The sequence below is a fragment of the Pinus tabuliformis genome, chromosome 2_1 (genome assembly GCF_031772625.1).
Source record: "Pinus tabuliformis cultivar Carrire ecotype Pingquan chromosome 2_1, CPIR1, whole genome shotgun sequence".
Classification (NCBI taxonomy): domain Eukaryota; kingdom Viridiplantae; phylum Streptophyta; class Pinopsida; order Pinales; family Pinaceae; genus Pinus; species Pinus tabuliformis.
In genome coordinates, this window is record NC_142299.1 from 666,485,042 (window position 1) to 666,504,756 (window position 19,715).

Consider the following 19,715-nt stretch of genomic DNA (forward strand, 5'->3'; position numbering starts at 1 on the left):
ACAGGGACTAATATATGCATGTTTCTCATATCATTTGTACATGTCGAACCATATACTGATAGAACCTAGGAATACCAGTAAACATTAGTGTTTATAACATATTATATTACATAGTCTTTGTAATGATAACAGGTAATGTGAAAATTGTTTAAAGAATGTAGTACCAGAGCATATGAGAAAGGAAAAGTGTGTTTGACATCCATATATGGAAAACTTGTGTTGAGATAGAAATGCTTGTGAAGATGTTTGAATCTATAATGAAAGATATTGATTATGATGCAGATGAATCCTGTTATGAAACCAACTCAAGAAAAGATAGAAAAGATAGATCAACACCTAAGAATTCAGCCTCTTTTAGGGGGCAACCTCCTTTACATTACATAAATGAACAATTCTTGGATGACTCAAATGACAAAACCTCCTTTCTATATATAGGAGTCTAAGGAGTCGCAAAATAATCCAGCCGACCTAACAATAATAATATAAATCCACAAAAATAACAATAGAGGGATTCTATGGGGCACAGTAATAACAATATGGGGGCAATAGGGGCAGAACAATATTAATAAGGGGTATAACTACAATAGTAATGGGGTAATCACTAGTATTAAGGGACCCAACATGCCCCTCACCTTCAAAAAAGTGTTGTCCTCAACGCTTGAGTAGTTCTGGATACTTCTGCATAAAATTCTCATCCTCCCATGTGGAATCTTCAGCAGATAAGTTCTTCCACTTGATAAGATACTCTTAAATTGATCGATTTCATAGCTGTCAAGTTCTTGTTTCTATGACTGCTTCGGGTTCCAATATAATTTTTCCTTCCTCATCAAGTTCTGGCAATATTGTTTGAACTGGGATCTTGTCACCTATAACCTTCTTTAAACATGAAACATGGAAAACTGGGTGCAATCGAGAGGCTATAGGAAGCTCCAATTTGTATGCCATAGTACCAATCTTTTGCAACACCTTGTACGGACCATAATACTTTGGTGATAATTTATTATCCTTCTTAGCTTGCTTGAAGGACATTTGCTTATATGGTTGTAGCCGTAGGAATACCCAATCACCTACATCAAAAATTCTTTCACTGCGATGTTGATCTGCCTGTTGTTTCATTCTATTCTGTGCCAACACGAGGTTATCCTTTAAGAGTTGGAGGACTTGTTGTTGATGTTCAATGTGATGTTCCACTGCCTGAACCTTAGAATTTTCTCTTAAATATGATGTGATGGATGGTGGTTGATACCAATAAAGTGCCATAAATGGGGTCATTTTTGTTGTTGTATGGAAGGAAGTGTTATACCACCATTCAGCCAGAGGCAACCATTTGACCCGTTGTGTCTGTTTATCAGATACAAAGCAACAAAGATATCCTTCCAAACATTTGTTTATTATTTCAGTTTGCCCATCATATTGAGGATGATAAGATGAGCTATGAGCTAACTGAGTACCAAGACAAGAAAATAATTTTGTCCAAAAATTTCCAGTGAAAATGGGATCTCTGTCACTTACAATAATCTTTGGGTTTCCATGTAGCTTTTGAATTGTTTCCATAAATGCAGTAGAAACTGTACTGGCTTTAAATGGATGTGATAATGCACAAAAGTGTGCATACTTGGTAAGTCTTTCAACTACCACCATGATGACACTTGTTCCCTCAGACTTGGGTAAACCTGTGATAAAATCCGTTGAAACATCCTCCCAACGTTGGCTTGGAATGGATAAAGGTTGTAATAGACCCGATGTCTTAATTGTCTCCACTTTATTTTGTTGGCAACCAAACATTCCGCCACAAACTTTTGAATATCTAATTTAAGGCCATCCCAAAAAGATTCCTTCTTAACCCTCTGGTAAGTTTTTAGAAATCCTGAGTGCCCTCCTAAGGGAGAAGTGTGCAATTCCATAAGAATCTTTTGTTTTAGCTGGGAATTCTTACAGAGGTATAAGCGATCTTTGTACCATAACGAATCATTTTGCCAGCTAAATGTATCAGACGTACTGGAATCTTGTTGTAGCTTTCGAATAAGTTCCCACACTTCTTCGTCATTCTTCCATTCCTCCCTTGCTTCGTTTATCCAATCTAGTTGGATAATAGAAATGTCACACAACAATGCTTCCACATCCTCATCCTTTCTTGAGAGTGCATCTGCCACCACATTTTGCTTCCCTTTTTTGTAGATGATTTCAAAGTCATAACCCAACATCTTTGTGACCCACTTTTGTTGCTCTTCAGAGGATAATCTTTGTTCTAAAAAGTATTTAAGGCTATCATGATCTGTTTTTACCTTGAAGTGTCTTCCCATTAGGTAGGGTCGCCATTTCTTAAGTGCATGGAGTATTGCCAACATTTCCTTCTCATAAATAGCTTTGCTTAAAAACTTTCCCTTGATTGGACGACTTCCAAAAGCAATGGGTCTTTCATCTTGCATTAGAACAGCACCAATTCCATTTCCTGAAGCATCAAATTCCACAATAAAGGATTTTGTGAAGTCTGGTGTAGCTAAGATGGGTGCTTGGTACATTGCCTCTTTAAGATGTTCAAAGGCCTTTGTTGCTTCCGGAGTCCATGAAAATGCATCTTTCTTCAATAATGTTGTTAGAGGTGCTGCTATTCTCCCATAATTCTTAACAAACTTGCGATAATACCCTGTCAACCCAAGAAATCCTCCAGATGCTTTATGGATGTGGGGATTTTCCATTCCTTAATGGCTTTAATTTTTCTAGGGTCTACCTTAACTCCTTCATGAGATACAATATGACCCAAATATTCCACCTCCTGGACTCCAAAGAAACATTTGGATCTTTTTGCATATAATTGTTTCTCCTCCAATAGTTGTAGCACCCTGTCAACATGTTCAACATGATCCTTCCAAGACTTGCTGTAGATTAGTATATCATCAAAAAATACTAACACAAATTTTCTAAGGAATGGTTTGAAAATTGAATTCATCAAACCTTGAAATGTTGAAGGTGCATTGGTAAGGCCAAAAGGCATGACCAAAAATTCATAATGACCCTCATGAGTTCTAAATGCTGTTTTCGGAATGTCTTCAATCTTCATTCTGATTTGATGATATCCTGAACGAAGATCCAACTTGGTGAAGTAAATTGATCCATGCAATTCATCCAATAATTCATGAATGACAGGAATGGGGAACTTATCTTTAATAGTGAGCTTGTTGAGCTCCCTATAATCCGGACACATGCGCCATGATCCATCCTTCTTGTGCACCAATACTACTGGAGCAGAGAAAGAACTTTGACTCGGTTGAATTATACCAGCCTCTAGCATTTCTGCAACCATACGTTCAATTTCACTCTTTTGGACATAGGGATATCTGTATGGTCTGATCTTTGGAGGAACACTTCCTGGAATCAGATGAAAAACATGATCATGATCACGCATAGGTGGGAGACCTTTGGGAGTCTCAAATACCTTGGAATGATTGTCCAGGACTTTTTGGAGATCTGGAGAAATAGATGATTTCGATGTGGAAACATCTAGCGAACATAATTGTGCAATTACACCTCTTTGCTCCTTTTTTAGAAGCTTTGTCATACTATTAGAGCTGATTATCTTTCCTGGTTTCCCTGCAATACCCCTTAATTCAACTTCCTTTCCTTCCATAGAAAATTTGATGAAAAGTTCTTGAAAATTAAAAGCTATTGTACCCAAGGATTGTAGCCATTGGACTCCTAGTACAACATCAGCACCTCCCATTGGAATGGAAAGCATTGGGATAGTCAATACATATTCTCCCATGGATAACTTGATATTATGGCACTTTCCAGAGCAATTTATTGTTCCTCCATTTGCAACCATCACTTGACACTCTGGTGCTGGATATAAGAAGCAATTCAATTCTTTTGTTACCTTACAATGAATAAAATTGTGGGTGCTTCCTGAATCAATCAACACTATTACCTTTTTCTTCTTGATTTGTCCTTCTATCTTGATGGTTTGAGGAGTGGTAATTCCCGCCAATGCATTACAAGATATGGTAGGATTTATTTTTTCTTCATCTAGGCTTTGTTCCTGGAGTATATCCTCTTCTTTTGACCTTTCTTGCTCCTTTTCTTCTTCCTCTTCATAATCTATGTAGAATAATTTCTTCTCAGCACACTTATGACCTTTAGTGTATTTGCTATCACAACTGTAACAAAGCCCTTTTGCTCTTTTTTCTTCCAATTGTTGTGGTGTCAACCTTATAGGTTGTGGAAGACTATGGGCAACAACACTTCCATCTTTATAGTTGTGAGTGGTATGCTTCCTGGTTGCCATAATTTTGCTTTCCATTTTTCTTGCTAACCTGAATGCCTTCTCTAATGAATCAGGTTCCCAAAGGCAAACATCATGTTGGATATTATCCTTTAAAGGCTCTATGAACACATCAATCATATGCTCCTCTGGAATATCTTTTACCCTTATGTTCAATTTTTGGAACTCCTCAATGTGCTCCATTATTGAACCCTTTTGTTTGAGACTTATCAATTGGCTAAAAAAAGTGTTGCTTTTCGTATCCTCATAATGTGCTATCAATTCTTCCGTAAGAATTGCCCAAGTGATCAATCTTTTACGAGAGCAAAGCCATTGATACCATACAAACTGATTTGGTTCCAAATATAAAGTTGCCATACGTACCTTTTGTGTGTTTTGCACATTATTGAGATCGAAAAATTGCTCCATCTGTAATAACCATGTTGCGGGATCCTTGCCAGCAAACTTTCTCATATCGATTTTTTGGAATATGGTGGGTCTTCGATCCAACATTAGAGTCTATGATATCATGATTAACATTTCTTTTGTTCGCATCATGAGTTTCCTTTTACTACCTTTTCACCATTAGTAAGTATTTCTTGTAGAAAATTTGTCAAATCTGTCTTCATATCTGTCATGCCTGTCTTCAAGTTTGTGTTCAAATCTATCTTCAATTCTTCCATGTCTGTCTTCAAATCTGTCTTCCAATCGTCCATCTTAGCTTCCATGCCCTTTATCTTAGATTCCATGCCATTTATCTTAGCTTCTGTTAGCTTTTGTGAGCGTGACATTTGTTGCACTTGTTCTTGTAATTTTGATATATCATGTAGCATTTCTTCCTCTTCTTCATGAGTCATGCTAGAGCTTTCAGGTTCCTTACTAGGTGTTTTCATTTTCTTTCCTTGGGGCATCAGTTACCAATAATAATTCTTTACTATGCCCTTTGAATTCCTTCAAACCCAGCTTACACAAAAATTAAAAAAAAAACTACACACCTTTTTTCACTTTGTAGAAGCCTGATATTGAATCTGATGTATCTCTGTAATTCCATATGCTCTAATTCTGAAATTGCGACCTGTAGTAGCCCTCTACGTCCTCTTTCCAATGCCACAAGTCTGACCCAAATTGGATTCTCCAAGGAAGAGTTATGCGAAATCTCCCACAGTGACTTGATTATAGACTAGTTCAGTAGAGCGAATTTGTACGACGTGCCACGAGTCACTGATTCGACCTACGGATCTGAAAAATTCATAGAAGAAACTACAATCTGTCCTCTTTCTGTACCTTCTTACGAAATTTCAATCTGATCCCTAAAGAGAAAGTTATGACGATTTTACCCAGGTCACCTATTTTGAATGTAATTCAGGAGTCTGCAAAAAGACCAACTTCATTAGATCATATCTCCACAAATATCACACGAAAAGCTCTGAAATTCAGACCCAAGGTTCAGCGTGATTTCTTCTCAAATGGATTTTTTTGCAACTTCCGAAACATCACAGAAAAATGTTATAGCAAAAATGCCACGATGACCTGTTTGGAGCAGCGAAACCCTAGAATCCAAAGCTCTGATACCAAATGTTATGAAACCAGCTCAAGGAAAGATAGAAAAGATAGATCAACACCTTAGAATTTAGCCTCTTCGAGGGGGCAACCTCCTTTACATTAAATAAATGAACAATTCTTGGATGATTCAAATGACAAAACCTCCTTTCTATATATAGCAGTTTAAGGAGTCACAAAATAATCGAGCCGACCTAACAATAATAATATAAAGCCACAAAAATAACAATAGAGGGATTCTATGGGGCACAGTAATAACAATATGGGGGCAATAGGGGCACAACAATATTAATAAGGGGTATAACTACAATAGTAATGGGGTAATCACTAGTATTAAAGGGACCCAACAAATCCACACTTATCATTGAATAATTAATTAAAGCTTAGCGATACTTTTAATATATATTCAAGAAACTAATGTGTAATAACATCATCGCTCAAGTGTTTAATAAAATTTACTGTGATGCATTATGTAATGATTACTTGTTGCAAACATATCAATAAAATTATATCTATCAATAGTATAAAATTGTATTTTCAGCACTTATTCGGTGAATGGATGGGTAATCAACACATCGTTTGATTGGTTGATAGGATTTACTATTTGTAAAAAATCAACAGTATGAACAGGTCTTAGTGGCTAGTATCTGTCATAACAAATGGGAACAATCTGCAGATCTCCTTCACACACTTCTATTCACATATTTCTTCCTTACAAGGGAAGTTTCCTCAACATCTCGATACTTCACACGTGTAAAAATTATTTGTTGCAAACTTATCAAGAAGATAATATTTATCAATATTATAAAATAGTATTTTCGGAATTTATTTAACAAAACAACCCATCATCAACACACTTGTTAACATGTCAAGAATATGCATAGGGCTCTATAGCTAGTATATGTTATAGCATATTGAAACGTTATGCATTGCACACTTCTTGTGCACACTGCCTTGTTTAACGAAAACATGTTATCGAATAGTGTATATAAAAGAATAATCGATACAAAATTAGGATATCATAAAAACCTAATTAAGGCTTAATTCTATGATTATCAAATATATTTTCATATCTTAATTGTAAGTAGCACTAAAGTCATAAGCATTTATGGCAGAGTAATGGTAAAATCATTATATATTTAGAGCTTATGTGAATTCAAGCCTATTGAATTTTTCTAATGGTTCTTGTATCTTGATTCTTGTTTATTTGTGCTATAGAGTTATCGTGTTTTTGTTTTTTTACTGTAAGAAGAAATTGTAATGGTTTCCTCTCATCTAAACTAGGTCAAAATGAACAAGGGATCACAAACGAATGAAATATGGACAATTGTTAAGAATCTAAAAAGGAAATGGAGGACAAAGTTTAATTATTCTTGTTTCAGCATTGTAGAAAGCAACATGTCACAATATACACTACTTAGTAAACCCATAATATTTACAATATCAAGGGGAAGTTTTCAATATACAGAGATTTCAATATATAGTTCATGGCTTGTAGATGCACTCTTTATGGAAAGAACATTTATTGTATTGTATTTCTTCTCTACTCAATTATCATCTTATTGTGAATGAGGATGATGAAGAAGCTGAGAGACCTCTATAATGCAATACATAAAGGCAACTAATTCTGATTGTAGTTTTTTCAATGCTCAAAGATATAAAATTAGAGGATGGGTTGACAACAACTCCCAGATTTGTAATGAAAAATGCATATGTGTAAAGTTCTTAGTATGGTATTTTATTTTAATTAGGTTATCTACGTATGAAGGAGCTTTCTAAAACAATGGAACCATTAGTAGATCTCTATTCACTACACTGGTAACTTAGACAAAATCACATTGAATATAATAAAGCATGAAATGTTATTTGTCCAAATTGCATAAATTAGTGCCTTTGTTCTGATTGCATGTAATCTAGTTATGTATTACTAGTTTTGTTATTAATAATGAAACACTAACCCTACATTATTTTAATCAATTAATCCCTCATTTGTGCCCTCTGCAAATTGCAATCGAAGCGATAAAAATTTCGTTATTATCTTTAACTAGGTTTGTAATATTTGGTAATGTACATTCCAAAAAGTTGATATGTGCGGAGAGGTAATGTATATAGGGGTATTGGAAAGAGGGAACGAAGCTTCTACCACAAATATCATTATTCTACACATCCTTCCAATTTTATAGAATGGATAACGGTTGCAGAGGCATGTTTATGGGTCCATTAGTTGAAAATATGTTGAAAAGAACATTTTATAATATTGATCGATTTGTAAAAAGAAATGATCATTATACAATGTGTTAGATTAAGTGTTATTAAGCATTGAAATGATCTCCTGATTACATGTCGATTCACCCAATAAATACTTATGTTAATTGGAAAGATAAATAGAGAAATACACAAATTAAGTTAGGGAAATATTTTAAAATTAGGATAATTTTTTTTTTTTTTTTTTGCGGAAAGATGGGGAAAATAAGATTTTACACATAGAGCGGAGTGGGAACTAAATCAGTGGCGATTTACATTCATGTAGGGTATAGAAAAAAATTCAGGGAGAGACACAGATATACATGTTACCCATGGGAATTAAGCGTTAATTATTCATAAAATTTTATTATATCCTATTTTGTAATTTTTGAACTCGATAACAAGGTAACATGAAACACTTATATGCTCTAGTTTAAGTATTTTGTGTTATTATTAGCTGGTATCCTCTAACTTTTATTTTGGAATTTGTAACTATACAAGGGTCTCGAAATGAGAAATAATCTTTGTGAAATTGACATGAATGAAGCTTGGAAATTTTTTTATTCCACTTTAGAAATGTAAACCTAAGTTTCAAACATAGTTATTTGAAACATATTATATACTTTATTCACATGTCTTTGTTTTTAAATTTCGGGAAAATTAAAACAAAATAACAATGTAACATTTGTAGCTTTCATTTTGATGTGGAAATTTCAAACACTTTGAATTAAATTGAAAAGTAGGATGATCATTGTAAAATATTGTTAAATGCGACTTTTTCCTTCTACAGACATTAAACAAGTATTAAGGATCCATATAATCTTTAAATATTCAAATATATCAGCTCCTGACATAGTTTTTTCTCACTTGAATGTTATTAGAACAACTATTGCAAAGCACGAATGGAGAAATCATACCACCATTCACGTAGCACAATCAATGCAAGTGTCAACCTCCCATAACTATGGTTGGTTAATAAATTTTTCTACTTGCTCAATCAATTTCAAACTTCAGTATGTGCTAAAGGTTATATATTATAATTTTCTTGGCATGTCTTGTTGTATCATAATGAAAGAGTTACACACTAACATAAAATATGTGAGAAGGAAATATGTTTTGTAATATTTTTTGAATAATTATAGAATTTTCAATTTTGATAAATCAATAAAACAATGTAAGAAATCACACTACAAAAAAGCATACATGACATAGAAAAATGAACCATATACACATTACAATCAAAACATGCTAAATAATCTTTGTAAATAGTATTGTACAAAACATAGAACTTTACAAGAAGAAATTAATTAAAATATTTTTATGTACAATGTTAATAGCTATAGATTACATAACCACAAGATGAAATTATATGTCAACTATCCAAAAAACAAAAAAAACCCTTCGACAATGCTCAAATTTTTAAACCAGAATGTAGAATATGATGCTAAGATTGGAATTACAGATATGCAGAAGTACAAAAATGTGAAGGCCTCCCACCCCTCACTAATAGTCAATGGAACTCATCCTTACTAGTTACTAATAAGAGATATATTCACATTTTTCATAGAAAGCTTCTTGATTTTGACAATTTGACAATAATACTATCCTCATAATACCAATAGTAGATTCCTTCACAATGCAAGAAAAAAGAATCGTCTCTTCATTAGGTTCCGCGACAATGTATACAAATACAACTGTAATTGTACACCCATAACCACATTTTGATGGTTTAATAAAAATATCCCATGGATCTCCAAGCTAGACAACAGATAAATAATAGTTGTTTCATCAACAGGGTATTGTTGATATGAAACCTTTTGTAGATTAGGTAACACATTCTCTAGTTCCATGCCACTAAGAACACAATATGTTGTAGCTTTTTTGCCTACATGTATGATACAATTTAATCAATGGAAATAAACAAAGAGACATGTTTACTTGCAAACTATATAATAACCATAGTTCCATCTATTGTTCTAGTAGTTTTAATTGGACTATTGCATTTTTCACACAATATCTCAAAGGGATTCGTATATGCACTACTTGTCATGAGTGATCCTTGTAAGTTCTGCCAAATTGATATAGAAACCTCGGACTTAGCCACTTGAAATGGAATGACTCTCTCTCTCTCTCTCTCTCTCTCTCTCTTTATACACACACACACACACACAGATATATATATATATATATATATATATATATATATATATATATATATATATATATATATATATATATATATATATATATATATATAGATATATATATATATAGAGAGAGAGAGAGAGAGAGATTACCATGCATATTCCACTCGTTGAGGTAAGTAGTTTTCTCAGACTTTCCATCCTTTTTTTTTATGTTTTCAAGGAGCATATGATCATGGATTTTGAAGTTCATAAAACATTTTCTAGTTTTTTAACTATATCCTTTAGAAAGATGAGCGGAAAAAAAAAAATGTTGCAATTGTATTGGATTGAAAGAAATGTGAAAAAGGAATTAGGGGAATTTTGAGGTCTAAAATGGGCCTCCTAAGGAAATTATAAAATAATAGTGGAAATAATCAAATAAGATTAGATTACATCATCAAATTTAAGAGGAAAAAATGAAAAAACCATTTTTTCAACTTATCTCCCTATGGATTTACTCAAATTTCAAGTGACAACACTTGTTGGATGAAAAATTTGATTCCTTATCCAATGAGTATCAATTTTGCATACTTTCAGTGAACCCTACTACACGAAAAATGAAAAATACATGAAAAACATGATTGAAATCATATTTTTTCATGTATTTCTCATTTTTTATGTAGTGGGGTCCATTAAAAGTATGCAACATGGGTACTCCTTGGATGAGGAATTTAATTTTGCATCTTGTTAGTACTCCCACTCAAAATTTGAGTAAAACCTTGGGGACATAAGTTGAAAATAAGAGTTGACAAAGTAGTTTTATTATTTTATTATTTTTTAATCTTTTTACTTCTTCACTTGAAAAATGGTGAATAATCCCACATGGTTGACATCATCATCATGAATCTTATTGGTTTTTATCAATTTTATTTTTTTGTACATTTTTCTTAGGAGGCCAATTTTAGACCTCAAAATTCCCCTAATGTTTGTTGTGTACTTAAACCTGTTATATATGCAATATTTGTAAAGAAATACATGTAAACCATATAAGAGAAAAACAATAACTTGCAATTTTTTAATAAACCTTATATTATTATTTCCTTGTCCTAATCTATATTCCTACCTTTGATTCCTATTACACATTTCAAGTGTGTCTATGTTACTAAAATTTCAATGGCACTAATTGTGCCAAGTGGAAACACATATTGACTACATGACATATTTGCAATGTGATATTTGGGAAAAACTGGTACTCTCTGGAAACAAGAAAAATGTTTTCTAAAATGCTAAAGTTGTTTGGTGCACTAGATTTCTCACAGTCACCACTATCATATTTGTTGTTTGCAACTATTTCGAAAATTTTAATAGAAACACCAATGTTTCAATACTCTTTTCCTCATTCTACATGATAAACTGTGTTGGCACAAGCAATGTTATTTTCATTTTCGTCTTCTTATCTATCAAATTTGCTTGTAATATTGACTTTTTCTTATTTTCTTTATAAATAATACCATGCCATTGAAAATGCTTCATGTTATATTGTTACTAATATCTTCGATGAATAATGGAATAAACTCATTTTTTTCCTACTGAGGAGTATTGAATTGAAATTAATTTAGTAAAACAAAAAAAAAAACAATTTTACCTTGAGTTAAATCTCGATAAAACTACATTTTTGTCTTTGTTTCTTGTTTATTTTATACACATTTCGTTGTGCCTCCTATGCTATCTGCATATGTATTTGTGTTGATTTCCATATCTACTTCTTCATCCATGTTTATTATCAAATCATTGACTCATTCAAAATATAACATTTTTTCTCTGTTCACAAATAATGCAATTAAATCACTTCTTAAAATAACATTATTGCTATTACTAAGTTAGAATTTGGTCATGACTGTAACTAGGTGCGGTCTTCATAATGACAAATGTAATCGTGATTTTATGTATTTAATGTAAAGAAAAAATAAATTTATCATTGTTGTTCTTGAGGCATGTGTTTCATGCTCAAGGGAAATGTATTATTCGGTCAAGCACCCATTGTGTGCTTCTAGGAAAAATGATCCATTTCCATGTATTGAAGACCCATTTCGGCATGTTGCATATAGTAAATAATTTTTTTATTTGAATCAAACTAGAGTCAAAGACCCTCGAAGACCTTGTCATGGTGAAAGCAACAAGTTAGCCTTCAAAAGAGCATGTTGGCCTATCTAGAAGGACAAGTTAGCCTTATTGAGGACTCAAGGAAGCCTATATATAGGATCACTTGGCCTAATTCAAGTACAGACTAACGATGCAAAAAAGAAGTTTGATCAAGATAAAAAAGAGACCTAGAAGGAGTGAGGAAGAAGAAGAAATGTAAGTAGAAGAAATCGAACTTTTGCGACTTTTTTTGAGCTATATTTCTCAGATGTGTGAAGTGTATTAGGGCATCCTTCTATAATAGTAAATACCAAATTGTAGTCACTCCAAGAGAGCTGAGCTTTGGATTAAAGGAGGTTTACCTTGCAAGCCAATTTGATAAGGAGAAGGATTCATCTAAAACGAAGGATAAAGAAAGAAAAAATGGCTATCATTCTCTCATAAATGTCACCTTGGGTTTTAACAAAAGAGACTTTTGGAGGTAGAAGTTGTAGAAGAATCTGTTTGGGGGTAAAATTTGTTGAAGTTGATGAGGTCAAAGTTGCTAGAAGGAAAAGTCATCAAGGAGAAAATGTTTGAATTAGCCATGGAGGGGTCTTGGTTAAGGGTCATAGGCCTTGGGATTCATCAATTGAAGTTACATAAGAAGAGAAGAATTCTTGTGGGTTTTCCTCTCAAAAGGAGAGGTTTTGACGCTGCTTGATCAACTATATCTTGTGTCCTCTAGCGTTATTGTTATTTATGGTTTGGTAGATGTTTGGTGAAAATAACATCAAATACAATCAAGTGAAAGAAGAAGCTAATTAAGTTAAGTAAAATACATCACAAGCTGTTATCAAAGTAAGAGAAATCACCTAACTTATAGACTGTAGATTTATCAACATTGTATCAGAGCTAAGGTAATAAGACAAGGAATGAAACATTATAGAAGGACCATAAAAAGGAATATCCAAAAAATTCAAGTCATCAGGAAAGCATGCTCATCTACCAAAGCACAAGAACATCTTTGGGAAACATCAAGAGTATCAATCATTAGAGAATACTAACCCTTTATCATCTTAAAGGATGTAACTAAGCATCAACGAAGAATTCAAAACCCTATAAGGTTTCTTCAATTGAAGAATCCTTGAGAATTTTACAAATTAAACAATATTCGTCACAAGGAAAAAAGAAGACCTTAGGGACTCAACACCTGGTCAATCAAAGGAATATACTCTACATTTGAAGCACCTTAGTAAAGCCAACACATTCTACTCTATCATCCAAGGAAACAAGAAGAGACATTTTCATCATCACCAAGGAATCAAGGTGATCTCGCTCTCTTGACTCAAGGATAACTTTTGAAGGAAGACATCTTCATCAACATAGTTACTGATAAAACCACACAATTACCAATTACCCATTTTTTTGAGGTAGCAAAAAGAACACCCGATTTTGAAAAGTGGTTATTTGGAATGCACCTTTTTTTGGATAATATTTTTGACACTTTAAAATTTCTTATGTAACATATTTTTTTTTAAATATTAGTGATCTTCACGTTGATTTTGAAAAGAGTTGATGCAACATCAACCCATTTTTCTTACAGGGCTTATTTGTGACACTTTAAACTTTTTTATGTATCAAGTATGAACATTTTTTTTAAATGTTAGTAATTTTTATGTTGATTTTGAATGTTGTTGATGCAATATCAACCCTTTTTGTTTAGAGGCCTTATTTTTTACACTTTAAATTTTCTAATGTATTAAGTGTGGATAATTTTTTTTAAACGTTGGTGATTTTCATGTTGGTAGTAAAACATAAAAATAAAAATAAAACAACATGACAAAAAACAAATCAAATATATATATATATATATATATATATATATATATATATATATAAAGAGACGATAAAAATGTAAAAAAAATAGCAAAATTTACTTGTCAAAGTAAAAAAATTAAACAAAAAATAAAAATAAAAACATAAATACCAATAAATAAATGGCTAAAATATTCCAAAAAAACACATAATTTAAGAAAAAATAAATAAAAATTAACCAAAAAGAACATCATTTTTTTAAGTTAAGAAAAATCGCATAACAAAATAATATATATATATAAAACATAAAAAAATAAAAATATTAAACAATAAAATAAAAATAAAGTAAAATAAATAAATAAATAAAAAAATTGCCGAGGGCGGCCTAAGTCGATTTCGTGAATCGACCTAGGTCACCGTCGGCCATGGTCACGAGGCCTTGGGCCTAGGTAGGGCAGTGCTATGCAACGCTGCCCTACAGCCCTAGATGACCATGGTTTTCTATGTTTTTATTTTATTTTATTTTTAATTATGTGGTTTTTTTTAATTTTACTTTTATAACTTGAAAATAATTTTTTTTTATGCTTTTCTTCTTTCTTTTGTTAATTTTTATTTATTTTTCTTAAATTAAGTGTTTTTTGAAATATTTTGCCCATCTATATATATATAATTTTTGTTTAGATTTTTTATTTTTACAAGTTAATTTTGTTTTTTTTAACATTTTTAACATTTTTTTTACTTTTTTTATATTTTACTTTTTTTGTCATGTTTTTTAAAAAATTATTATGTTTTATTACTTGTTATTATTTTTTTTTAATTTTATGTTTTTTTTTTCAATGTTTGAATTTTTGTTTTCTTTTTTATTTTTTCATATATATATATATATATATATATATATATATATATATATTTTTTATTTTTTTTTCCTCTACAGGGTCTTTGTCGATGCTTGACTAGCAACCTAATCTCATTATGTGCAATTTGATCGTTCATTTTAAATTTTTTGTTGTAAGGAATCGAGTATGCCCCCACAATGTTTCTATTTTATGGTTGCTCTTTAAGTTTTCATTACAATGGGTTGAGTTCACCTACAGTGTGTGTCAATTTGATGGTTGATTTTAAATTTTTTGTTGCAATGTGTTAAGTTGTATTACGCTAATATTTTAAAATCACTATACATTTAGCATTCAAAAAATATTTTGAAATATTTTGAAAAGTTAAGGTTTTTTTATAGTCATAATCTTTGGTTTTAATTCCATGGCTGAAAATTTGTCAAGATTTTAATGTTTTTCTAAGCCATGATATTTGATCATTAATGATATGGTTGAAAATAGTTATAAGTATTTTTTCTTTAGCACCATGAGTGGAAATGGTTGGAATTTTAAGGTTTCTCAAAGACATGATATTTTATATTTAATGTCATGCCTATAAATTGTTAGGATTTTAAATCTTTTCAAAGATGTGATATTTGATATTTAGTGTCATGCCTGAAAATCGTTGGCACTATAATTTTTTTAGAGTCATAATATTTTATCTTTAACCTAATTATTAAAAAATATTGAAAATTTACCCAAAAAAGAAAATACGTTATTCCACCATAAATAATTTCTGTTTTCAGAGTGTCTTTTGCACAAAAAAATTTGGTTTTTACTGAAATTTTTAAAAAATATTGAAAATTTACCTCGAAAAAAATGTTCTTCCAACATCAACACCTTTTTGTTTTCATCTTTCATGTTCTTTTGGAGTTTTTTAAGCTAGAGTTTGCATTTTGAGGTAATAGTTCTAGTTTGATCGGTAACTTTGTTCATCAAGAAGACATCTTATATTACCAACATCATCATCAAATCAAGAAGGAATAAAGTTGAATATATCACCATCAAGAAAAATCTTCACTTAACAAGTATGTACCTCTATATCTATGTCTGAATATGCTACCAAAATGACTTCATTTTGTAGGAAAGCAACAAGTTGGTTGGGTCATCAAATTTCCTTGCATGAAAGAAGAGGATAGATTTGATCCTCATAGAAAATGAAGTCATTGGACATGTTAAGGGTTCAATCACTAAAACTCCAAAGGAAGAAGTTCATGCTCTAGCTAAGTATATTAAAGGGGAAATAAAGGCTCAAAGGATCCTTATAGAATCCATCAAGGATCCCCCATACCTTATGTCGCAAAGTTAAAGACATCAAAAGAAATCTACAAGAAGTTAGTAGAATTGTTCTCAGTAAGCACTACAGTAGGAGTAATATCTTTGAGAGTCGAGCTATATAAAAGGAAGGTATCAAAGGAAGAAGGAATAACCTCATATCTTATGAGGGTGTCAAAAATACGAGACCAATCGCAAAATTTGGGTGAAATAATGTCTAATAGAGGGATGACAATAGTTGTGCTTAAATCACTACCAAAAGAATGGGGTAACTTTGTATCAATAATCTATGGAAATAAGGAAGCTACCCCATTTAGTGAAGATTGGTCATTGTGTAAAATTGAAGAAATTAGTTCAAAGGCAAAAATCGATGTAGGATCAAATGAGTAAGTTCAGGCATTTTTTTCCATGGCTAAGAGAAAAGGAAATTTTGGGAAGTTCAGTCCTCAGAAAAATAAGAATATCCATATGTCAAGTATTCAATGCTATGGTTGTTAGGAATATGGGGACTACAAGAGAAATTTTCCTAAGTTCAAAAAGGACAACAAAAGGAAAGGAAGGAAGGAAGCCCATGTCACCGAAGAAGTGAATGAACCTGAGAATGAAACAATGAAGGAAGAAGTGAAATATCTCTACTATGACTGAGACAATATTCTTCACCTAGTTCTTTTCAATTTTTTGAAAATAACTATCGTGGTAGAAAGCATTGTGAGTATGATGGGATGGATCATTTTAAGAGATGGCATCATTTTAAAATAATACTATCAATACAAGAGCTCATAACATCACTATAAAATCTTGAAATAATAGCTTAAGTAGAAGTATACATGGATGTAGTAGTTGTCATATAAAGGAAGGTGTTATTGGTAACATAAAGCAGTATATATTGTTGTAAGAAATTCATATAACATAAAAATCATCATAGATAGAAAGGAGAATTTTTAAGATGACGATAATCAATATTCTGTATTACAATCTTCATTAGAAGGTTCACCTCTACTTGGAAGTAACAAGTGTATTGTTGATGGCCTACTTTCCACCTTGTGTGGGATATTTTGTTTAGAAGAATGATGGTATGATGACAAAGGAGTGTATCATGTCAAGCAAGGAAAGGAAACTTCTAAAGGAGGTATATATGACCAACAGGAGAAAAGAGGTACGCATGCATAAATTAAATCATCATATAGTTGTAGATAACATGAGTAAATGCGATGCCCACGGGGCTTTGGATTGACGGTGAATGGGTGCGCTGTTAAGGCACTCCTTGCGATAGGTCACTGGTTCAAATCCCCGTGGGTGTGTAGGTTAGTCTTAACAAGCAAAAAAAAAAAAAAACATGAGTAAATGCTCTATATAATGATCATGATTGGAAAAAAAGGATCTTTTCCTTTGGAAAAATGCATGAAGGCATGGTTCTCATATTGACAAGATGAAATTAGCATAATATATCCTCATGTGGAATATGAGTTAGTTGAAAAATATGAAGGAACAATGGATGGATGTTCTTAGGGACCCAATCCTTGGGGACTGGATTCTTACCCAATTCCTTTTAGGATATTTGTTGGAAAATATTTCTCACATGTGTGAAGTGTATTATGGCATCCTTCTGCAACAACAAGTACTGAATTGTAGTCACTCCAAGAGAGCTAAGCTTTGGGTCAAAGGAAGTCTCCCTTACAAGATGAGTTCACAAGGAAAATTATTCATCTCAATCGAAGGAGAAAGAAGAACAAAATCACTATCATTCTCTCACAAGTGTCACCTATGGTTTCTGTAGAAGAAACTACTACAGGTCAAAGTCGCTGGAAAGAAAACTCATCAAGTAGGAAAGGTTTAACTTAGTCTCGGAGGGGTCTTGGTCACAGGTTATAGACCTTGGGATTCATCAATTTAAGTTCTATAAGAAGAGACAAATTCTTGTGGTTTTTGGTCTCAAAAGGAGAGGTTTTTCCCTTAGTTGACCACCTATATCTTGTGTCCTCTAGTATTATTGTTATTTATGGTTTGGTAGTTGTTTGATGAAAATAACACTAAATATAATCAAGTGAAAGAAGAAGCTAATTAAACTAAGTTAAGTAAAATACATCATAAGCAATTATCAATGTAAGAGAAATCATCTAACTTGTTGCCCCTAGATTTCTCAATAGACAAAACAAGATATCATATATAGGCATAAAATACTAAATAGATTTTAGTTTTGCAGTTTGTTGTTACATATATTAAATTTAAAATTAAGAAATGTACAAATGTAGAAATGTTTTATAGAAATATTCAAAGTACCTTTTTCTTGTAGTTTTTCTCCTTGACGTGAATATCTAAGTATTACATGTTTCCTAGAAATTGAAAAATCATCATTTTTTGTTACACTACATAAATAATATTTCCAAAAAAATAGAGAGTTATATATAAGTAATCAAATGAAAATAAGTAGAATAGAAACACACCCTTTAGGAAATTTATCACTATCTTTAACTATATTTGTTCTACTTATTTTCATCTCCCCTATTTCAAGGATACTGATTTTACAAAAACAATTCATTCCTAATAGCTACATGATGATAACGTATATTGTGTAAACATTTTTAGCACTTTCATATTATCCACTGTTTGAACTGTGTACCTAGATGCTACTAGGTTGTAACATATACTATATAAATTTTCTAAGTACTCACATATATAATAAACAATATTGCATAAACGTTGTAAGTACTCACATAAAAAATGAGGAATGCACAACTTACCTAACAAAAATACAACATGTCTTGCACTAGTGTTTGAAATGAGCTTGTAGATAAAATAACTCACATCATGCAATTACTAGAATGGCCATCATATAGCCCCAATAAAAAATCCTTTTGTAACTAGCTCCCTCGAAAAGTAACCAAATACACATTCAAAAGGTGTATGCTAAAAACTGCATGATAAACACCTGGCGAATGCTCCTACGGACAACATAACTAGAACCAATTGTTACAATTATCACATTACTTTCTAAATTTTCAACAGGCATATTAGATACTAAAGCAAGAATATTTTTTATTCATGATATGTTATTTTGAACATCTTACTAATGCACTTGGAGAGACAATAAATTCATTTGTTATTTCACATTGTGAATTAAGTATCTATTGTCCAATATTAAATGAAATGTAAAGGTATTGCATATCAGCAACAAGGAGTGTTGTGTGTGAGAATGGGTGTGTGAAGAAACTAACACTTAATGTAATTTGGAATTTACCAAACATTAGGTAAAATATAAAATCTCAAAGATTATTTTCAAAAATATACTTTCAATTAATGTTTTCGCACAACGTGTTAGATTTTTTTTTTTCAAAATTGATAAATATACTTAGAATGAAAACACAAAGTCATGGTTCAAAGAATAATCTTTGTTTCATAAAGCACTTATCAAAACCATGATACCTAAATTGTAATGTAAAT